Source organism: Cuculus canorus, chromosome Z (genome assembly GCF_017976375.1).
Source record: "Cuculus canorus isolate bCucCan1 chromosome Z, bCucCan1.pri, whole genome shotgun sequence".
In the NCBI taxonomy this organism is placed as follows: Eukaryota; Metazoa; Chordata; class Aves; order Cuculiformes; family Cuculidae; genus Cuculus; species Cuculus canorus.
This window is the reverse complement of record NC_071441.1, coordinates 18,854,764-18,875,471: the sequence shown is the minus strand read 5'-3', so window position 1 is coordinate 18,875,471 and position 20,708 is coordinate 18,854,764. Positions and strand designations below refer to the sequence as shown.

Sequence of the window (20,708 nt, the reverse complement as noted above, 5' to 3'; positions counted from 1 at the left end):
AAGTAGGCAGAGTCTGCTTTCTACTGCTCCAAAGAGCAAAACCTCAAGGTATCAAAATATAAAAAATCCAGAAGAGTGTCAGTGTTTTACTCAGTGCAGAAATGTGAAAAATATGCAAGGCAGACAATTTGTCAAAATAATAAAAATACATCTGTTGCTTAACAACTGCATATTAATAAGCAGAAGTGGGCATACAAATCTCACACAACTACTCTGAGACTCTAAAGAGTACAATCCAGTAGAACTGGCTCAGATCTGACTTTACAAGACAATAAATACCAAAGACATTTCTATGTACATATTATTACATGCCTATCATATATTCCATATTAAAATAAATCTTCTGGTGTTCAAGAAAGAATCCAAAGAGAGAACCTGCGCTGCCAGTGCTGCAAAGTACAGCAAAACAGTGTCATGAATACTATCAGAAAATGTTAGTTATAATTTCTAAAATCAGTTTGGACAAGAAGTGGTTCTCTCCACCTGAGGTACATTACATAGTGAAAGTAAATCTCTTTAGCAGTTTGATGGTAAAGTTGAAAAGCATGCCAACTTTCAGGTCCACCAATCCTCTTGACAGTCTTCATGAAACCTATAAAAAGAAATAGTTTGGCTTTGTGTCCAATTTTGACTCCTTCAACAATAAGGGAAGGGTTTTAAGGTTTCACTTAATTTGACTCCTTTTATTCCTGTTTTCTGAAGGTAACATTTTGCCTTCTTACCTTTGTAGGCTACAGGACTGGAATAAGAATGTTTTTGATTTTGTTTGTACCCAAGGGGATGTCGTCTCATTCAGATCAGTTGCTGTTTGGCCGGAACTCCTGATTTCCCAGCACACAGGAGTACTCCTTCATAAGGATAGGATACAACAAACACATAAGCAGGTTTACTTCCCCTTCCCATTTTGGCAACCTTTTGCACCTTTGCTTCAGAGTGAAGTATAAGAGAGCTGGAGATCGCTGTTCTTTGCAACTGTATTATAGTTAACTTATGAACAAACATAATGCAGTATTGCTACATTTCACAGAATCAGCACCAAACATTAAAGAATGTCAGAATTCCCCACAACTGGGAAATGCTGCAAGAGTGAGGATTTCTGCTGGATTACATTGCCTACTGCAGCGCGCAGTGCACCAACCATACCAGACATCAACAGATTTTGTATGTTTTTTTCCTGAACATTATCCTCCAACAAACCCTCACTTGAAAGCTGTATTTCTAAAAGGCTTTTGTCTTTGTAACTTCAAAGCCTCCTACACTATTTGACTATCTTAATAAGTTTCCAAAGCACCTTTTTAACTCACAAAAAACCCTCTTTTATTAGGAATTAATGGTTGTTATCCAATAGCCTTTGTTCTCAAATACTCTTGTGTTAGTCTTATAGCCAAGTTTTACCTAATATATTCAGCAAAACCCAGAAACCACCTGCGGCCCTATCTTTATAACCGAATCCATGCAAGCAATCCCATAATTCCATGTTGAAGTTAACAGGCCTCCCAATCTAAAAGCACTTGAACAACTGAGACCTCTAAAAATTGTTCGAGAAACACAGGTACAAAATTTGCTGTACATTTATATGTAGCAAGATCAGACATTTAAAAGTCAAAGGTTTTCTTATTTTAAAAATATCTCACGGTCTTGGAAACCCACGCGGCAGCACAACACATGGAAGAATAACGAACTTTTTGCTCGTAAATATGAAATCCCAGTAATCAACCAAGACTAACAGAGAACAAAGGCAGAAAATATTCACTTAAAGCCTAACAGACATGTTCTTAAAGATGCATTTTATATAGGTCAACTGTTAACGCTAGATTAAGAAATATTAACACTATTCCTCTGAAATATTAAAAATCAAAGAATCTCTGTCAAAGTTCTTGTCCGCATACTCTGTTTTCGAGCACAGTTCTGATGACTTAATTTGTCTTAATCAAACTGATTTTTACTGATTTAATAAGTACTCTTATTAATGGCTAGGAAAAAAAAATCATCAAGACCAATACAGCCACATAAAGAAATATTTTTTAATTCTTAATTATACATGCAAGTTAACTTTAATCACATCACTTTGAACAGATATCATGTATTAATTTACTTAAAACACTTTGGAAAGACTTTTTTGAACCCTGAAATCTAATGTAACTGCTCAAGCACATAAGCAAAATAATAAAGGGAATATCAGATAAGATAGCTCCACTAGGCTGTCAGTAAAGAATTTCACATCACAAACAACAGAGTTCAAGAACTGAAGTAAGTATCAGAAAGGATTCTACACAGGGATGCACACAGGCCAAAGATACACCACACTATAGATGTTTTATGCAAGCATACAAGCACTATCAGAGCCCCAACATAAGTAATCAACCTTCGGTTCAGTAACTCCATAGAATGCTCCAGCTCTGTTTCCTAGGCCTAGCTTTGAATATATTTTCCAGCTTTCTAATATGTATTGAACGGAAAGCTAAAAACAACTCTGGTGATAACCAGTTAACATGAGACTTGAGCAGGACCAAAACTGAGAGCTAGCCAAGTGAAAAAACAGAAGACAGATCATCCAATGTAAACAAAATCAAACTACCAAACTCCTGAAAGAAGAACTTGAAGCTACTCCCACATGGCACTGAATTTTAATCCAAATGTAAGTAGATGGAACAAAATAACCATGCAGCAGGGTGTGCGGCTCAACAGAATCTCTGTTGAACACAGGCATATGCAAGACAAGAAACAGAGTGTTCCAGGAAGAAAGAATGGGATTGAAAATATTCTCGTTTCACCTGGAATACTGACATATGTGACACCACTGAGGACACGAAAAGCCAGGATCAATTCATAGGTTAATCTGAATTACAGACATATACTAATGATACCAGAAAACAAACAAATTGGCAAACAAACAAAAAAATGCAGAAGAAAGAACAGAAGAAGGAATAGCGGTATGGAAATTAAAACTTCAAGAGTTAAGTCTTCTCCTAATACAAGGAAACGGATCAATCATGATCAAAAAGCAATCTACTAACAACAAAAGGAACTGTATAATACTACCGTGGAAATCGCTCACAAAGCCATAGATGCAGAGACAAGCCATGAAAGGACAACACTTCATTGATTTTAAATCAGCAGTTGGCTATGCCACTTTGGGGTAGTTTTTTTGCTTTACAAGTTCATTTAAATATCCATATTTGACTGTGTGATGCAGTGACCACATAATCAAAATTAGATGGGCAACAATCTTCCAGGCAAGTCATTCTACTTGCCTACTCAAGAAGTACTTAGATTTTCCTCCACAGAAAGCTGCTTTCTAGTACAGGCCACCAGGAGAGAAAGCAAACTAGGAGTTATTTTTAAAGGTCAAATCAGCTGTACCTCAATACCTATGACAACACAAACGGATTATATCCTTGTCCATGCAAATCAGATCTCTATGCATTCTCTACTGCATAACCCAGAGGGCTTAGTATTGGAGTGAGGCATCAACTTTTTTTTCCAGCATCTCACAGGTTGGAGCTAATAATGAGACTTGTACCTTGCAGCTCTCACTGTATTGTGAGGCATATAACTCATTTAAGTAAGAGATAAACTGTACTCTCTAGATCAATACAGCACCTAGCAGTAAGCACCCCACTGTATGTGTCAAACAAAACTGATTACAGTTCTTCCAGCAGAATTACTATAAAGAAGCTTCATTATATAAACACATTTTTGTTTTTAATGTCTCCATAGAGACAGAAATACCTTATGGAATAATCTGCAAAATCTCAGATCCAGAAATTCAAGAAAGCTCCTCACTTATCTTCTGATAGAGAAATCACATCTGAAACAAGTTAGAGAAATACAAATGCAAGCCTGAGCTCAAATGTTGACTCAGATCTTGCTACTCTTACTCATATTAGTCATCTCACTGGGCTCAAGCTGAGAACCCTGTGGGTGGACAAATGGATCCCACTGAAATCAGTGCACAGTCAGGGTCAGAAGCTTTGAAACAGCAGCTCTATTAAGTCAAATGGAAAAAAAAAAAAAAACAACTATGTATTGCCTAATAACAGTGTTAATATTTGGATACAAGCCCAGGTAACAAGAAGGGGAGGTGTTATAACAGACATGCTAGCCTATAATACCACAGTAGCAGTAAGATAGGATAATTTGGGTTGAAAATCACCCCAGGAGGTCATCCAGTTCAACATCCTACTCAAAGCTCCAGTTATTTTTATAAAAAAGCCATAAGGTTTTGGCTGCCTTCTTCCATATAGGTAGATTTTTTTCAAAACACCACTAAACTATTTTTAAATTATTACATGTTTCATTATGTTATTTTGCTTTTTAATGTAAATTTTGTACCTTCAGATAGTTCCCTTTTCCTCCTAACTAACACCATTTAATTCATACATTTTTTTAATATTACTATATTTCTGAACCTTGTTTATTTCCCTCTTAAGGCTCTTTCTGCTGAGATGCTAGTAACTACAAACATCATCACTTACCTTCTTCTTAACATAAGGTCATACTGTAAAAATGCCCCATCCCAGAGACACTGACCAGTGGTAAAAGTTACAATCCCACTCAGTTAACTGATTTTCTTACTGCTTCAGCAAGAAGATGCCATTACTAGTGTAAGATGGCAGAGACATCCACTTGGGTGGTATTCTGTGGTCATGCATAACATTAACTTCACATAGCCTGAAAATGGTCATTCTACAGAGTTTTCAACTTTGGTTTTACTAGCCCAGTCATCACTCTTGAAAGCTACAGGTGAGAAGCAGCAGCAGTCTTCTTTCATTTTCCATTCCGCAGTTCCAGTCAATCTGATTTGACCAACAAGAACATTGAACCATTTTCTGCATTCCGTAAACTACTTTCTCATTACGCTTCCCCTCCCAGCAGAGAACACTACTTCCCTGTGGCACTGGCACTTAAACAAAAATTAAAAACTCCATAAATAGCTCAGATTTAAGGCTCCCCTGGAACCACTGCTCAAAATCCATACCATTTTATAGTATAATACTGGAGTTTTTCACTAAAAAAATTCTTCATTTACACCACTGAAGTCACTTGGGAGTCACTCGCATGGAGCACAAGACAATGATGTCTACTGTGTTCCTATTGAATCCTCAAATTACTGTCACCAACTCTAACCAGGGGAGATAGTGGGCATGCCCAAGGAACACCACTAGATATTACTCCCATATTGACTACTAGAAAAGATTGGGCAGAAGGGAAGAAAAAATAAAAGGTTAATCCATAGAACTGATCCAAACCAGCCTGTTTAACAGAGCACACAAACTCTCTGTAAACTCCTTTCAGTGTTTATTTTTCCGTGAAACACAAACTTCAGAAATATTTCTCTCCCGCCTAATCCACATATATCCTGCCATATATCCTGGCATCTATCTCATCTGATCCACATATATCTGACTGACAAAAGAACCAGTGGAGAAGCGGATGATAAACTGGGAAACTGTGCAGTGTTCAGACGCCAGAAACACCATCAAACAACGAATCTCAAACGCAAAATCACATTCGAAACGGTAAGTAGCCACGACAGTCCTCCGAATTGCGCCCGACTACCAAAAGGAATAATAGAGTCTATCTCCGGCAACAAACCACTTACGAATAACGAAAGCGAAATGTTGTTTTCTCACCTGTCACAGACGGGGGAGGTGAGAAGGGAGAATCTGAAGACGGAGCCACTCGGCTTCTAACCGGACTTCAGCGGCAGACGCAGAAAAAAATTCTGAGTAAGTTTTATCCGCAATTCTTTTCTAAAAAATAAATAAATAAATAAATAAGAAATAAATAAATAAAGTGAAAAATAAAGGAAATTCCCTGGGTCGTAACCCGGTCCCAGGGAACATTTCCCCACGCCGAGGAGGACTCAAAGCAGACCCACGGGGCAAAACCGCAGCCGCCGAGCCCCCCTCCCCGCCGGGCCGATTCCCCCCTCTATCCCCCCACCGCGGCTCCCGAGCAAGTTTCCCCGCGGGGGCACCCGGGCCCGGCGGGGCTCCCCGCAGCGGGACCCGCCCCGGCCGCGCCGCCACACTCACCCCGCGGCGGGCGGCGGCCCCCGAGCCGATCGCCCCATGCACGGACACGGGAGCGCGGCGGACAGAGCAGCCGAGCCGACCAGAGCTGAGCCGAGCCGAGCTGAGCCGAGCCGAGCTGAGCCGAGCACAGCCGAGAGCAGCCGAGTGGAGCGCAGTCGAGCTGAGCTGAACCGAGCGCAGCCCAGCCGAGCAGACCCGAGCGCAGACGAGTGCTCCCGAGCCGAGCCGACCCGAGGGCAGTCGAAGCGAGCCGAGTGCAGCCGAGTGCTCCCGATACGAAGTGACTCGAGCGCGGCCGAGCTGACCCGAGCGCAGCTGAGTGCTCCCGAGCGTACCCGAGATCAGGCGACCCGAGCGCAACCGAGTGTTCCCGATCCGAACCGACCCGAACGCAACCGAGGCGACCCGAGCGCAGCCGAGTGCTCCCGAGCCGACCCGAGGGCAGCCGAAGCAACACGAAAGCAGCCGAAGCGACCCGAGCGCAGGCGAAGCGACCCGAACGTAGCCGAGCACTCCCGAGCGCAGCCGAGGGGAGCTGTGCCCGCCGCCTCCGTGCGTCCCGCCCTCCGGCGGGCGGAGCGGAGGGGGCGGGGCGGGGCCCTCGCGCGGCGTCGCGGGGCGGGGTCAGCACGCGGTGTCGTGTGGGGCCGTGTCGTGTCCTCGTCCGTCAGTGGCGCCAAGGGGACCCCGAGCCGGGTTTATAACCAGTGTTGCTGTTCTGTCCCAGCTCCCAGGATTTCCTGCCCGATTCTAACCTTGCAGATGTGAAATTTCGCGCAGGTTCTCCTGCGATGACGTTGTGCCTCGTGCTCTCTCCCGTACCGAGTAAATGCTCTTCGTTTGGGAACTCCGTAAGGATTGTCTGACAAACAGGGAGAAGGGCCGCAGGCCTGGAGAGGTGGCAAACGCACGCAACTTGAGAGAGAAACAACGCGCTGTGAAGCCTTTATCCAGGAGACGAAGGGAGGTTGGAAGTCGGAACGGGGGAAAACTGAAAAGCGATGTGGAAGTTTGGTAGATGATGAGTCTCAAAACGGTATACCAACAGGCTCAAGCTTTCACCAACTTAAGACTGAGCTGTTTGCTGTCAGCTGGCAGTTTGGTGCTGTCAAACAAAAGACCGGTCTTTAAGAACTGGCTTATCACTGTCATTTCTACGCTGTAATATGTGGGTTTTTACTGTTTGTGCAGAAGAATAGAGTATGCGCATGTCACATATCAACATCTTATAGAAAGTTGAAGCTAGGCTGATTCAGAACTAGAATTTAACTTGGGGCTGTGTATTGCTTTGTGTATTTGGTTTCCTTGAATGTGCAGTTTAAAGGAAACCTACCTTATGATTTTGAAATAAAGTCAATTACAGCATGTTTTGTACTAGCGTATCAAGTCTGATACCACTAGTGTATCTAGGCTAAAAGTTTCTGTGGTGTCAGACCTTCTAATAATTTGCTTTTCATTTTTAAAATCTCTCCAGGCTGCAGTGTGAATGATGAGGCACTGGCACAGGTTGCCCAGGGAAGCTGTGGCTGCCCCATCCCTGGAGGTGTTCAAGGCCAGGTTGGATGGGGCCTTGGGCAGCCTGATCCAGTGGGATGTCCCTGCCCAGGGCAGGGGGGTTGGAACTGGATGATCTTTAAGGTCCTTCCAACCCAAACTATACTATGATTCTGTGTAGAAAACTCAGACAAGCGTGTACTGCAGTAACACTGAAAACTCCTCACAAACAGGGAAAGGAAACAAACTGCAAAAAAAAAAAAAAGATCCGATGCCTCTCAAATGTAACGGCCTCGTACACCACTGGTATCTGATCAGAAGACTGCGAGAGTAGTGACTATGTTCTTTGCACGCACTGCATATGTAAGGTTCCGCTCTTCAACATCTCTGTGGACAGAACCCTGCAAATGCAAGAAAATCTATCAAAATATAGGTGGAAATTCTTTATATTATTAAGTTTCGATGTTTTGTCAGGGTCAGGGTTGTTTGGGCATTCAAAACTTGCCAGACCCTTAACTGATAAAGCTCACCGTCAGTTGACAAGATTGTGAAAGTGCAATCTACATTAGAACTCCAAACATCACATCTTATCTTATGATATCATTACCTCTGTTTATCTTCTATTATTAGTTTAAACACATTTTAGAACAATATAGGAAGAAACACTATTGTTCTATGATGTATATCCTTTCTTCACTGGTCTGTTCAGGGTTGTTCATTACTTCAAACAGTGTTCCTGCTACTCTTTTAATTTTAAACAAGTCCTTTCAAAGGCATCTGAACCCAAAAACTCTCAGTATCTCAGATTTACATTTTACTACCATTTAAGCACTCCCCCTTTCCTCTTGCTGGGCAAAATGATGATACATAGTCTCCATACAACGTGCATGTTGATAGGATGGGTACAAGTGTAAGCCGGTGACACGTGGGAACTTCCTAAAAGGATTGAAGTATCATCTATCTACATCCTGTTTACGTGTTTCGTCTCACATTGTTTCAAACCATGTCAAATATAAATACACACAGGGTGTAGTAACGCAGGCATAACCGTAGAAGCCTAAATTAAACGGCAATGTAAACACTAGATTTAGTAAGCATACACCCAAATAATGGACGAAAATACACTAATTATACATGAAATATGATTTTTATGACAGCTGTAACAAATTCCCTTAAGAAGTAGTTTGCTTCTCAGAGCAAGTTACAAAATTTGCCACCTGTGCAAAAGGCTTAGTTTTACTGTCTTGGTCACCTCTGTGTTCCAGATTATGAGATTAACATATAGACCAGAAAAAATATTTTGTTTCATTTTAATATTTAAACAGCTAAAAAATATAGAAGCAACTTTGTTGTAGTTACTTCAAAAATTCTCACATCTGGATTTAGACATAAATTTCAGCTGGAATATCATATTCTGCACTTAGGGGGGGAATTATTTGAAAACCTTCACTAATTAGAACAAGGCAAAGGTAGTTAATGATTTAAATCAAATCTATGAAGTCAGATGGCCTGCATATTTTTCACTTTTCCTTCTACTTTTGGAGTTGGATGTAAAATTCTTAATGTTTAAAGATAAGTATATATGTAGTAATAGCTTTTCTCCTCCTTGTGTAGGTCTAGCCTTAGAGAAAAACATGTTTTCATTAAAAACACATCTTTTTTCTTTAAATATAGGACACAACACTCTTGAAGGAAACTTTTTCATTATTTATTGTTATTCTCTGAAGTCCTTGAGAGATGTGCATGCATAACCTCTTCTTGGAGGAGAATAGAGGAACGAGCACCTGTAAATACAGGTTTGCATATGATTCAGCTCCCAAAAGGATGCACTTCTAATTCATCTACTTTGTAAACACAACAATGAAAAAAAACCTAGGGAAAAAAGGCACCTCCTTGCTTTGAGGGTCCCAATGATAAGTGAAAATTTGTCCCATTCTAGACATTCACTTGATATCTGTTCCTCTTAAAGACAGTAGAGAGCATGTAAAAACCTGCCATTATGCATTTCTGTGAAGACTGCTTTTGCAGTATATACCTAAGAATGGAAAATGTACTTCCCCAGACACTGAATTCTACCCTAAACTCTGCTCCTGGTGGAAAATGCATGTCTTCAATATTGCCCCCTGTATTCTTGATCAGGCACAAAATGCAGCATCATACAACAATCCCTGAGGAAAAATTAAAAAGAAATAATAAAACCAAAACAGCACAAAACAAACAAAAAAAAAACCAACGAAATAAAATCCCAGGGAAAAAACCTGCAAGAACAGACATCAATTCAATTGCCAAATGACTGCAAAGCACTCAGACACTGCAGTGACTAACACAGTACAAGGACTTCTATAAAGTAGAGAGAAATAAAATCAGATAGCGCTCCCCTTTCCTTTGTATCAGTGACTCTCTTGTTTCTCTGCCATAGCATTCTCCAAGGGCTAGGTAAGCTGCTGCTTTCCAGCCGCTCTCTGGGATTCCTTCTAAGTGGTGCCTGGGGAAGAGAGTAAAGAAGTCTGTTTTATAGCCTACCCTGACCAGCAATAGTGCTCTACCTTACTCATTTGTGTGGTGCAGGTGCATGTGCCAGATGTGCAGTGGCAATAAAACTTCCAGTAAGAAAAGGTGACATTGTGATATTGCTGTATTGCTTACCCATATTGATAGCATGTTCACAGATGAATGATATGTAGCACACAAGATTTTCATAGGTATCTTTCAAATTGAGTTATTCTGGTTTTGTTGTTTTCAGTAGCTGCTGATAGGTTTTCTGTAAACAGAGGATTTTAAGTAATTTTCTTATTTACTCTTTAATGAAGCTGTTTTCCTCATGTGAACAGCAATGCCCACACTGCCTATGACTCTATCAAATGTTCCAAGCCTTTGAACCCTCTCATCCATGTGGCTCAGCACACTCAGGTTGGTGTGGTTCTGATTTGGAGATGGAGCAAATTCATTACTTAGAAAGTTAGTTGAGTCACAACTGAGCAGCTTCATGGGATTTCCTTTTAAGGAACATGTGCCTTTCTCCTATTATAGGATAAAACCTAGCACGCAGCCAAGAGTTATGCAGCTGGAAAAAACAGGCAGGCAGGCAAGTAAGTGCAAGCAATTGTCTTAAATGTAGAACTTCTTGAAAATTAGTTTTGAAATACAGTCCACTGATAGGAAATGGACTGTATGTATATACTGTATTGGTATGAATGGCATTAAAGGGAACTACAAATTTACTGTCACTCTGTGAGTTTCAGAACTTTTTGCTTAGTGCTGGAGTAATCAAATTTGTATGCTATCACCATCCAGTGAGGAAAAGGGTCAGTAAAAAAAGTCTGAGGTTCTCTTTCCCTAACAAAATCTTTTAACAGAATGAAATGAAACAAAATTAGTAAAACTGCAACCTGGGCTGAAGGAGAGCCTTTAAGTGTTGACACTACAAACGGTAGTTTGCAGTGCTTGGTAGTGGCTCTGCAGTCCAGACTCCTGGTTATTGCTATACAGGTGCTTCTGGAGTCCATCAGTATAGGTCTCCACTGAGCTACATTTTATTTCCTAATCAAATTTTGATTGCATATGTTTTGTTTGCTTGTGTTGTGTTTTCCCCCAAGCCTATTTCATCTTTAGAGCAGGGTATCTGCTGTGTTTACGTGGTGCCTAAAAACAATAGTATGTGATTTCATACAGGCTTTGGCTATCCTGTTGCACGAATTGAATGTGTTTATAACCATAATAAAGAAGAGCTAAGGTTGTGCCTTCCTGGGTCTACCTATCACCAGGAAAACAGATTATAACTTCCCCTAAAATGTATCTAAAAATCCCTTGGGAGTAAGGAAGTCTAACAAGTTGAAATCCTTTTGTAACAGATTTTTTTTTGAGAGATTAGGAATTGTTTTTAATTTTTTTCTTCTGAAAAATGTAAGCAAAATCAACTTGGCCTTTTTACATCAGTCAAACATGAAAAACAGCCTGCTTCCCTCATATTAGTCAGAAACTAATATTTCTGCTTTCAGTCTTGGAGTTTCGAAACATTTAGAGGGACTCAGAAATTGACCAGAAGTACTCTAATGCAAAACTAGGAGTTTCCAGCCCAGGTTCATGTAAATGCCTTCACCAGGACTTCATCCTGTGCAGTGTTCAGGACTGCATGATTACTTGGGTGGACCTGGCATCAGTTTGTGGACAGTTTGTTATTTGAAATAGAATTTTTCATACTTGCACATATATTAGAATTCTTTCCTTATTTCAAGATAATCTGTGGACATTTAAGTGGAAATCTCTGTTAAGGATTTTTCAAATTAAGGTTTCTTGAAGCTAAATATATACTAATTAAAGATATCTGATTCTAAATGCAATTAACTGCCGCTCTGTTAGGGTGCTTTTGCTTTGCATTATTACAAAAGGTTAACCTTCCTGAACTTGTTTTGCAGCACTTATCTGTCTGTGAAAGTCAGGAAGCTTCGAAAGATAATGTTTATGTAAATTCATTTCAGTCAGTAATTTCTTATCCTGTTCAGTATTTTTTATTATTTAATCTGTTAATGTAATTTAATTTGCCTTAGCCAGTGTGACAGGATATGAGTGTGATACAGCAAGAAGCTAAAAGTACAAAAGACAATAGAACAAGGTAACTAAATCCCTCTACAGTCAGCCTTTGAAATCTTGGAATTTCCTCACTGGAGAGCTCAACCTTAATGACATCTCTGAATATTTTTTTCATTTTTTTTGTCAGTTTTTATGTATGTTTAAGTTACAATTACTAGGCTTATTGAATGCAATATGGAAGCTATTGTCATAAAACTGAACCAAGTTTATCCTATACATTTCCCAAGCTGCTTACTGTATTCACATAAATCACCAGAGACCATGAAGAGCAAGAAACTTTAATACACATACAAATATACGAACAAGAACCTTTTCTGAACTGTTTCTAAATGCCTTTTCAAAGTGAAACACTTCATTAATCTGCAGTTAATTTTTGAACTTAATATTCTCATCGTAGTATCAGACAGTGAAGCAAAGACACCAAGTTTCACTTTTGTTCCTTCCTTTGTTTTACTTCTGGTTCTTACTACAAAGTAATAGCGTGTTGTGTTTTGATTCACAGTCCTGGAAAAGAATGAGCAAAGCTTAATTTAAAATCAGAAACATATTTCGGCTTGAAACATAATTATAAAAATATGCATTGTGCTGATTTTTCAAAAGTGCAAAGTAATTATTGCTCAAATGAGAGTCAGCGTGAGATGCTTCGCTTTATCACTGTTTCTGAATAAGTAAGTTACTTCAGGAAGTATCTCAATATCAATGCTGGAGTCAAATGTGCATGCTGGCAAAACTAACATCAAAACAGGTTAAAAATAAATAAATAAGTATCTTTAGCATAGCTGGTTTGCTTTTGAATGTTTTGGCTAATTTCAGTTAAAACTAGCAGAAGCCGGGGTTTCACAAAGAAACTTCCCTGTCTGGATCCAAAAAAGTACCCTGCTAGGGGCCTGCGCAAACCAGCTAAGAAGCGCTTGTTACAAAGAGAGAGGTCTGTCCCATGGGCCACCACTCAGGTAATGCTGCTTTAATTAATTAATTGTGGAGTCAGACTCCACGTAATTTTAATTAACTAGTAACTGTCACTGCTGGTCTGGAATTATGTTGGTACAAACAATATCAAACCTCTATCTACTGCTCTTCTTTTCTCCTCCAGTTAGGTCTTTTGTTTGTAGTTAAAACAATAAATCAAATTCAGCTGCTTTCATTTCCTGTTTCCAAAAAAAATGGTACCCAGTAACTATTGAGTTTAAAAACATCGGTTCCTCATTCCACTTTTTGTAGTGTAATGGAAAGAAATCACATGTGGAGCTCACAAGCAGAGCATTTCAGGATCTAGAAATAGCTTCCACAAACTCCTCTTCCTGGAGGAGGAAGGTTTTTAGATGAGCAGTTCCAGTAAGCGCTCCCTCACACTGAAGAAAATGTACAAAAGAGAGCGTGAAAGCTTTCCCTCAGGCAAAGGGATATGTGCCTGTGGATGTCGAACCTGCTCACCTGCCCTCTGTGGGATTATGAAAGATATTGTTGAGGTAATTGTATGTGATGCAGGAACAGTTGTTAACTCAGTTTGATCCTCAGAGGAAGTAACTTCAAAGTACGTCATTCCCAAGATAGATTTCATGTGAAGGACCAAACCAATTAGAAGTGTTTATCTAAGCGCTTGAAAGAGTACAACTGGTGCTTACCCACAGAAATGAAGGAAAGCTGGTTTTAACTGTTTTTGCTAAATGCCCTATGTAATGTTAAGCACTGTTGAATCTGGCATTCCCAGGGCCAGAGAAGCCACAGGAATGCTGTGTCATTGCTTTTAACATGGCAAGACATGGAAGTAAACCTGGTCCTCAGAGATAAGCCGTGTGAGTCCATCCCTCCTGATTCTGAATGTCTCTCTTTCTGCTTCCTCTGCTGCTACACAGCTGATTGAGTCAAACCAGAGGTGGAAAGCCTTAAAGCTACCAGCAGATCCAGCTGGAGCTATTTTTCAGCAGAATTTTTGAAAATGGGAGCTGGTTCATGTAGAAGATATGCTGCAGCAGGCAACAACAATGAATAACCGACTGATCTATGGATGGGCGGATGGTTCAGCAAATGACAGAGGAAGCAAGCTTGAAAGATTGCAAAGGAGGCTGCTTTTACTTGGAACCACCACTTATCTGCTTCACTCCAAAAGTGAAACTAATGTACTATGTGACACACACCACTTGCTGAGTTTAATAATTGGCTAGCAGCTGCACTGACACCAGCAGCAGTAGATTGTCATGAGAATGGTGGGTGAGAGACCGCTCCCGAAATCCTTAATGTCTGCATTTCTTGTTTTTTTTATGAGCTAGCCTTGCAAAAATATTCTGGCGTGGATTGTGATTATTTTTTTATTCTCGATAAAATCTTACAAGTATTTTAAAATAGTAAATAGTTTTAGATATTTTAAATATAAGGAGATAATTGAAATAGTTACATTCTTTTCTGTGAATGTGTCCTTTGATAGATCTATGCCTTTTTTTCCCCTCTATTGTTTTTTAATTTATATTCCCCACCCTGCTTCTTTGAAAAGTGGGATGCTAAAAAGCAGACTCTAGTTCCTAGAACTCCTACTTTTAAGCCAAATCTTGGCTTTGTGTTGGAAGTAGTTTGGCAGCAGCAGCAGCAGACACCTCATGTCCGAGGCTACCACAGAGGCAGGTCCTTGAGAGGAGACCCCGCAGCGCTGCCCAGCAAACACGACTCAAGCTCTGCTGTCTGAGTACAGGGTCCTGGAAGAATGCAGGCTCTGAGCATCCCAAGGGAAAGGGTGTTTCCGCAGAGGCAGGCGGAACGGGTAAGGTGGGAGACCTCTAGGCAGCCTGTAGGTTGCAGTGAGCGCCTGGCCTCTTTTCCTGGTGAGTACCTGCACAAGGATGTGCTGCCGCACATGACATTGAAGTATCCTGGTGGAAGGCTGTGCAGCGCTAGAGGAGCTGAGATGGAGATGAAGAGGTGGTTTCAGAACCATGTTCCTACGGCAGACACTGCAGAGAATGAGCTGCTTGGACCCTGGTAACTCCCACAACCAGGGCTCTGCTTCAGGCCCCACCCTCCAACATCACAACCAAAACCAGATATGAAGCTCTAAGCTGTAGCGACGTCTGTAAGGAGAAACCGTACCCACAGCACACAGTGGATACTGCAACAAGAAATGATGAGTGCTTGTAGGAGGTGACTGTGAAGGGGCACTGAGATTTATGCCGCCTTCTGGGAGCTGAGGTCCGAGCTGCTGCCAAGAGGATGCCAAAACCTGTCACGAGTGCAGACCACTATCCATTGCTACTCTTTCATATGGGCATGAATGCACCACAATCCAGAACTTGGGCAGAACTGAGGGAGAATACAAAAGACTGAGGGTGCAAGGAAGAAGCATTGGTGCCCAAGTTTCTTTCTGTCTGCTTCACCAGCTGGAGGAAAAGGATGCAGCCAGAAACAGACCTGTAATGCAATTCAACTTCTGGCTTTGTGGCTGGTGCCATTGCGAGGGTTTCGACTTTTATGACAATGGGACATTCTTTGATGACTATAGCCTTTTAGGGAGGGATGGAATCCACCTTGTCTAGAAAAGGCTGTGGATCTTTGATGGTAGGCTGGCCTGCTTGGTGGGATAGGCTTTAAACCAAAGCACTTGGGGGGCAAGGTCCAAAGTGGCAATGCTCACGCCGTTGCAACCAAGTGGGGAATAAGCCAGGCCAACTAAAGCAGTGACAGATGCTCCTTAGCTTCTTCCCAAGATGAAAACCAGAAGACGAACATCCTGAAAGGTACGTATACGAATACATGCAGCGCAGGGAACAAACATGAGGAACTAGAGCTCCATGCCAAGGCAGAAAGTTATGATTTCATAGAAATAACTGAAACATGGTGGGACAACTCACGCGACAAGAGGATTGTAATGGAAAGCTACAGCATGTTCCGTAAAGAGAGATGGGGAAGAAGAGGAGTGAGAATTGGACTCTATGTTAAGGAGAAGCTTGAGTGTAGAGAAGTCAGCTATAGCAAATGTGGAAGCCCTGTTGAATGCCTCTGGGTAAAGATCATAGGGGTCATCTCCAAGTGGGATCTTACAGTTGACACCTGCTACTGGCCTCTAAACCAAGACAATACAGCCAATGAAGCAATATTTAGGTCAGCTAAGTAAGCTTTGGGTCAACAGATCCTTGTTCTTATGGGTAACTTCAATTACTCAGACATTTGTTGGAAAAACAGCACAGCTGGCTCACACGTCATCCATCAAGTTCCTAGAATGTGTAGGGGAATGCTTCCTCATAGAAATGTTAGATGGGTGAACCAGGAATGAGTCGCTGTGGGATTTGCTACTCACAAACCAAGAAAACCTGTTTTGTAGTATCTCTGTTATTGACAACCTTGGCTGCAGCAAGCATGATGTTGTGGAGTTTGAGATTCTGCTAAGCCCACAGAAGGTCGGTACTAAAACATAGATTTTAGAAGAGCGAAGTTCAGCTTACTCAGGGTTCAGTTGGAAGGGATTCCGTGGGAAGTTTCCATGGAGGATAAAGGAGCTAGTGAGTGCTGGGAGCTTTTCAAGAATGCTTTCCAGGAAGCACAAAAGCAGTTCATCTCCTTCAAAAGTAAGGGATGGAGGTGGAGCAAGAGACGCTTGGTTTAACTGTAAGCTTCTGAGTCTGCTCCAATCCAAAAGAGAAATGTACCAGGGCTGGAAAGCCGGATTAATCCTTTTGAGAACTACAAAAGCATTGCAAGGCTGTGCAGAGATGTGGGTAGAAAAGCAAAAGTTCAGTGCAAATTTAGATTTGCCAGAGATATCAAAAATTACAAGAAAGGGTTCTTTGAGTGCATCAATAACAAGCAGAAACAGCAGGAAAACATTGGCCTGCTTTTAAACAGGGGGGTGAATTGGTCACCAACAACACCGAAAAGGCAGAGGTTCTCAATACATTCTTCATCTTTGCCTTTACCAGCAGCATGGGCCCCAGGCCTTGGGAACAAGAACCGAGGTTGCTGCAAACACAGGCCCAGCGTCAAGCGAAGGATGAATTCACAAGCGAAGGATGAATTCATGTGTGGAGGTAAGGTAATTGAGGGGTAAGAGCCTCACCCCTACAAGTCAATGGACTCAGATGCCATCCACCTGAGGCTGTTAGGAGAGGTGGCTGATATTGTTGTGAGGCCTCTCTCCACACTCTTTGAGAAGCTGTGGAGATCAGGGGACCCCTCAGAAGGCTGGAAGAAGGATAATGTCACCCTCATCTACAAGAAGGGCTTATAGGAGGATCCAAGAAATTATGGGCACATCAGTCTTACTTCAGTCCCTGGAAAAGTTATGAAATGAATCCTCCTGAGTCTGTCACAATTCAAATGAAGCACGTGATTGGGAAAAGCCTGCATGTATTCACCACGGGCAAATTGTGCTTGACAAACTTGATTGCCTTCTGCAACAAAGTGGTGAACGTTGTCTCCTTTGATTTCTCCAAAGCTTTCAATACGTTTCCCACATCTTTCTCCTACAGAAACTGATGTGTTACGGTCCAGACAATTGGTCTGTGTGGTGGTTGGGTAACTGGCTGACAAGCTGCACCCAGAGAATGGTGGTAAATAGCTACTTTTCAAACTGGTAATGTCTTACAAGCAGGGTCCCCAAGGGATCGATGTTGGGCTCAACAGTTTATCTTCGTAAGTGATCTGGATGATGGGATCAAGCATACCTAGCAAAGTTTGCCAACGATACCAAACTGAGTGGGAAATTGAACACTTCTGAAGGGAAAGTCACCCTGCAGGAAGACCTGGATAGGCTGGAAGAGTGGACTAACAAGAACCTTATGAAGTTCCACAAGAACAAGTGTAGGATTTCGCACCTGAGAAAACATTAATCAGGAGTGCAGCACCATCTGGGATCCACCTGACTGGGGAGCAGCTTTGTGAAAAGGGACCTGGGGGTGCTGGTGGACAACAAGCTCAGTATGAGCAAACAGTGTGCTGCTCTGGCAGAGAAAGCCAACAGGATGCTGGCTTACTTCAACCAGAGCATCACCAGCAGGCATAAAGACGTCATTATTCTGCCACTGAGTGCTTGTTCAGGCCACACATGAAATATTCTTTTCAGTTTTCTTCCCTGTTATACAAAACAGATGTGGTTGGAGAGGGTCCAGAGAAGGGCCACAAGGGTGATCAGAGGCCTGGGAAGCCTGCCATATGAGGAAAGGCGGAGAGAACGGGGTTTACTCAGCCTTGAGAAAAGAAGGTTTAGGGGACACCTCATCACCATGTCCTAGTATTTAAATGCTGGCTACAAAGAACATGGAGACTCTCTTTTTACAAGAAGTCATATGGAAAAGAAGAGGGATAGAGGATACTAGTTACTCCTGGGGAGATTTCTGATCGGATGGAAGATGAAAATTTTTCACAGTGATTATTAGCTGTCGGAATAATCCCAGGTTAGTGGTGGATTCCCTGCCACTGGGAACTTTTAAGATCAGCCGGACAGGGTACTGGGCGATCTTGTCAAGACTGTGCTTTTGCCAAGAAAGGTTGGACCAGATGATCCTTGAGGTCCTTTCCAGCCTGGTATTTTATAATTCTATGAATGCACTGATTGTTTGTTAGCTTGATGTGCCACTAGTTTTTTCTTGGATCCTCCTCTAAGCCCTTCTTGTGGATGAAGGTGGCATTATCTTTCTTCCAGTCTTCTGGAAGGCCCTCTGATTTCCACAGCTTCTTAAAGAGTAGAATGGAGAGAGGACTCACAACAATATCACCTCTCCTAACAGCAGCCCATATACTTCAATGCCAATCAGCAAGAAACTTTGATTTTGTGAGTTAGTATATAGTTTGCTTCTTTGCTCCACTTTAAAACTCAGGATTCAGCTAGAAGACGATAACTTTGCCTCCATGGGTCAGACAAGCTTTCTAATGCCAAGGCAGATATTATTTTCCTTTGACGTCTTTCATGTGATACTCATGGCGTGAAAACAGATTGGATCCCACAGGGCCTTTTAGCACTTTAAAAGCCAGGAGCTGGAAGCTGATCAGGTGAAATAAGTACTTGTTTTTAAACAGCAAGTGTTTAAATGTTAAAACAAATTCACAAAACTGTGTAATGGAAATACCACATGTTGGTTTTACTGATGAAGACTGGAGGCCCTTCTGAAAACTGTCATTTCCCTGGGAGGAAGCAGAATGTACAGCAAGTCAGACTCTGTGTAGTTAGGAACCCCTCTTACTAATGCACTCCCAGATGTCAAGTCTTCAAGGAGACCTCTGAGATGGAATAGGTTAGGACAATGCTTTGTTTCCACAGCACAGACTACCTCTGGCACATTTTGTTAGAAGAACTTCAATGTACCTTATTTATTTTTCCATTTTAAAAACTCTGGATAAAAGTACCTGCAGGGAGGCAGATCAGTGACTATGGGACAAAAGAGAAGGAAGTTGTCTGGGTGAGTGGCCAAGGAGACAGCCTGCAGAGAAATCCATGTACATGCTAAGCAAGAGAGGAGGGAAATGATTCAGCAACTCAGAATTCCATAGCAGCATGGTGGGGTCTATTCTCTGAGCTTGTTTGATGGAGGAAAGGCCATGGAGCTAGCAGGAGGCGGGAGAACAGATCAGCAGAGAAAGGAATGTACCACAGATAAAATCTCAAGCAAAATTGACAGGATTTAGACTTCAGAAAAATATAATGTAGACAAAATAACACAAACAAATCCTATGAACAAAAATACCAAACGAATAAAACTAGAAAAGGAGCAGGAATAAGCCATGGAGATTTAGGGTTCCAGACCTGCAACGTGCTTACATCCCTCATAAGATGAGGGAAATAGCAGGGACATGATTTAGTGGTGGAATTGGCAGTGTTAGGTTAAGGTTTGGACTCAATGATCTTAAAGTTCTTTTACAACCTAAATGATTCTGTGAGCCTATGATTCTATGAAATATTTGCACAGACCTGAGGATTGTGGATCTTGATATTTTCCAGAATGAAATGAGTCACTTCATTCTTCTGCACTACAGAAACAAAGGCAGTTTGAAATAGAGGACAAAAATCCATAAAGCCAAGAATTTCATTATATGAATGCAAACAATACACCTTTTTATATTTATATGCCTATGACTTGGCAAAGACAACCCGAATAGTTTATTAATCAGTAGCATCCGAGGACAACCTCAGATGGTGTAGCTGTAGGTTAGCTCCTAAACGCCCCCTCCCCGGCATCACCCTCTTGTTGAGCAAGAACTGCTTGCAGATGCATAGTATTTTAAACCTAATCAAAACTATATTTCCATGCACATGGAAGAGAATTGTCTGTAGTGATCGTGCTGACGAATGACCATTCAGATCCATAGTCTTGCGTTACAGAATGTATCTACATTCACTATTGGCTAAAGCAAGTGTTTTTCTGGAGACAGTTTAGGATTGGAAAAAGTGTAAGTAAATTTCAAGGAGCAGAGTGGTTAGAAGGAAGGTAAGAAGTAAGCGTTTGTTCTCAGATGGTGTGACTTTTCAATGCAGTCTGCAAACACAGGTGCCTTACTGAGCTGTCACATTTTGTAGAATGAGATGTGTCACTGACGTGTAATAATGACCACTGGAATTAAGCCCTTAATCCTCCTAGTTCATCCATAGTTAAGCACCAGGTACCT

The 20,708-nt window shown here is 41.5% G+C and overlaps 1 protein-coding gene and 1 long non-coding RNA gene across 6 annotated transcripts in view; one reads left to right on the top strand and one right to left on the bottom strand.

Moving 5' to 3' along the window:
- JAK2 (Janus kinase 2) overlaps positions 1-6,498 on the bottom strand; it is a 94,682-nt gene extending 88,184 nt beyond the window's left edge. Inside the window, exons 1-4 of one of the 4 annotated variants that reach the window (XM_054055148.1) lie at positions 6,042-6,450; positions 5,637-5,756; positions 723-848; positions 498-592 (exon numbers count right to left, since the gene is read on the bottom strand). The gene's annotated coding sequence lies outside the window, so the exon portion shown is untranslated. Of the gene's footprint in view, positions 1-497; positions 593-722; positions 849-3,732; positions 3,812-5,636; positions 5,757-6,041 lie in introns of all 4 variants that reach the window. The other 3 variants (XM_054055149.1, XM_054055150.1, XM_054055147.1) reach the window with 3 other exon arrangements.
- A 7,052-nt stretch (positions 6,499-13,550) lies between these two features.
- LOC128850421 (uncharacterized) overlaps positions 13,551-20,708 on the top strand; it is a 46,847-nt gene continuing 39,689 nt past the window's right edge. The window contains exons 1-2 of one of the 2 annotated variants that reach the window (XR_008447848.1): positions 13,551-15,850; positions 17,033-17,137. This is a non-coding gene — a long non-coding RNA (uncharacterized LOC128850421). Of the gene's footprint in view, positions 15,851-17,029; positions 17,138-20,708 lie in introns of both variants that reach the window. The other variant, XR_008447847.1, reaches the window with a different exon arrangement.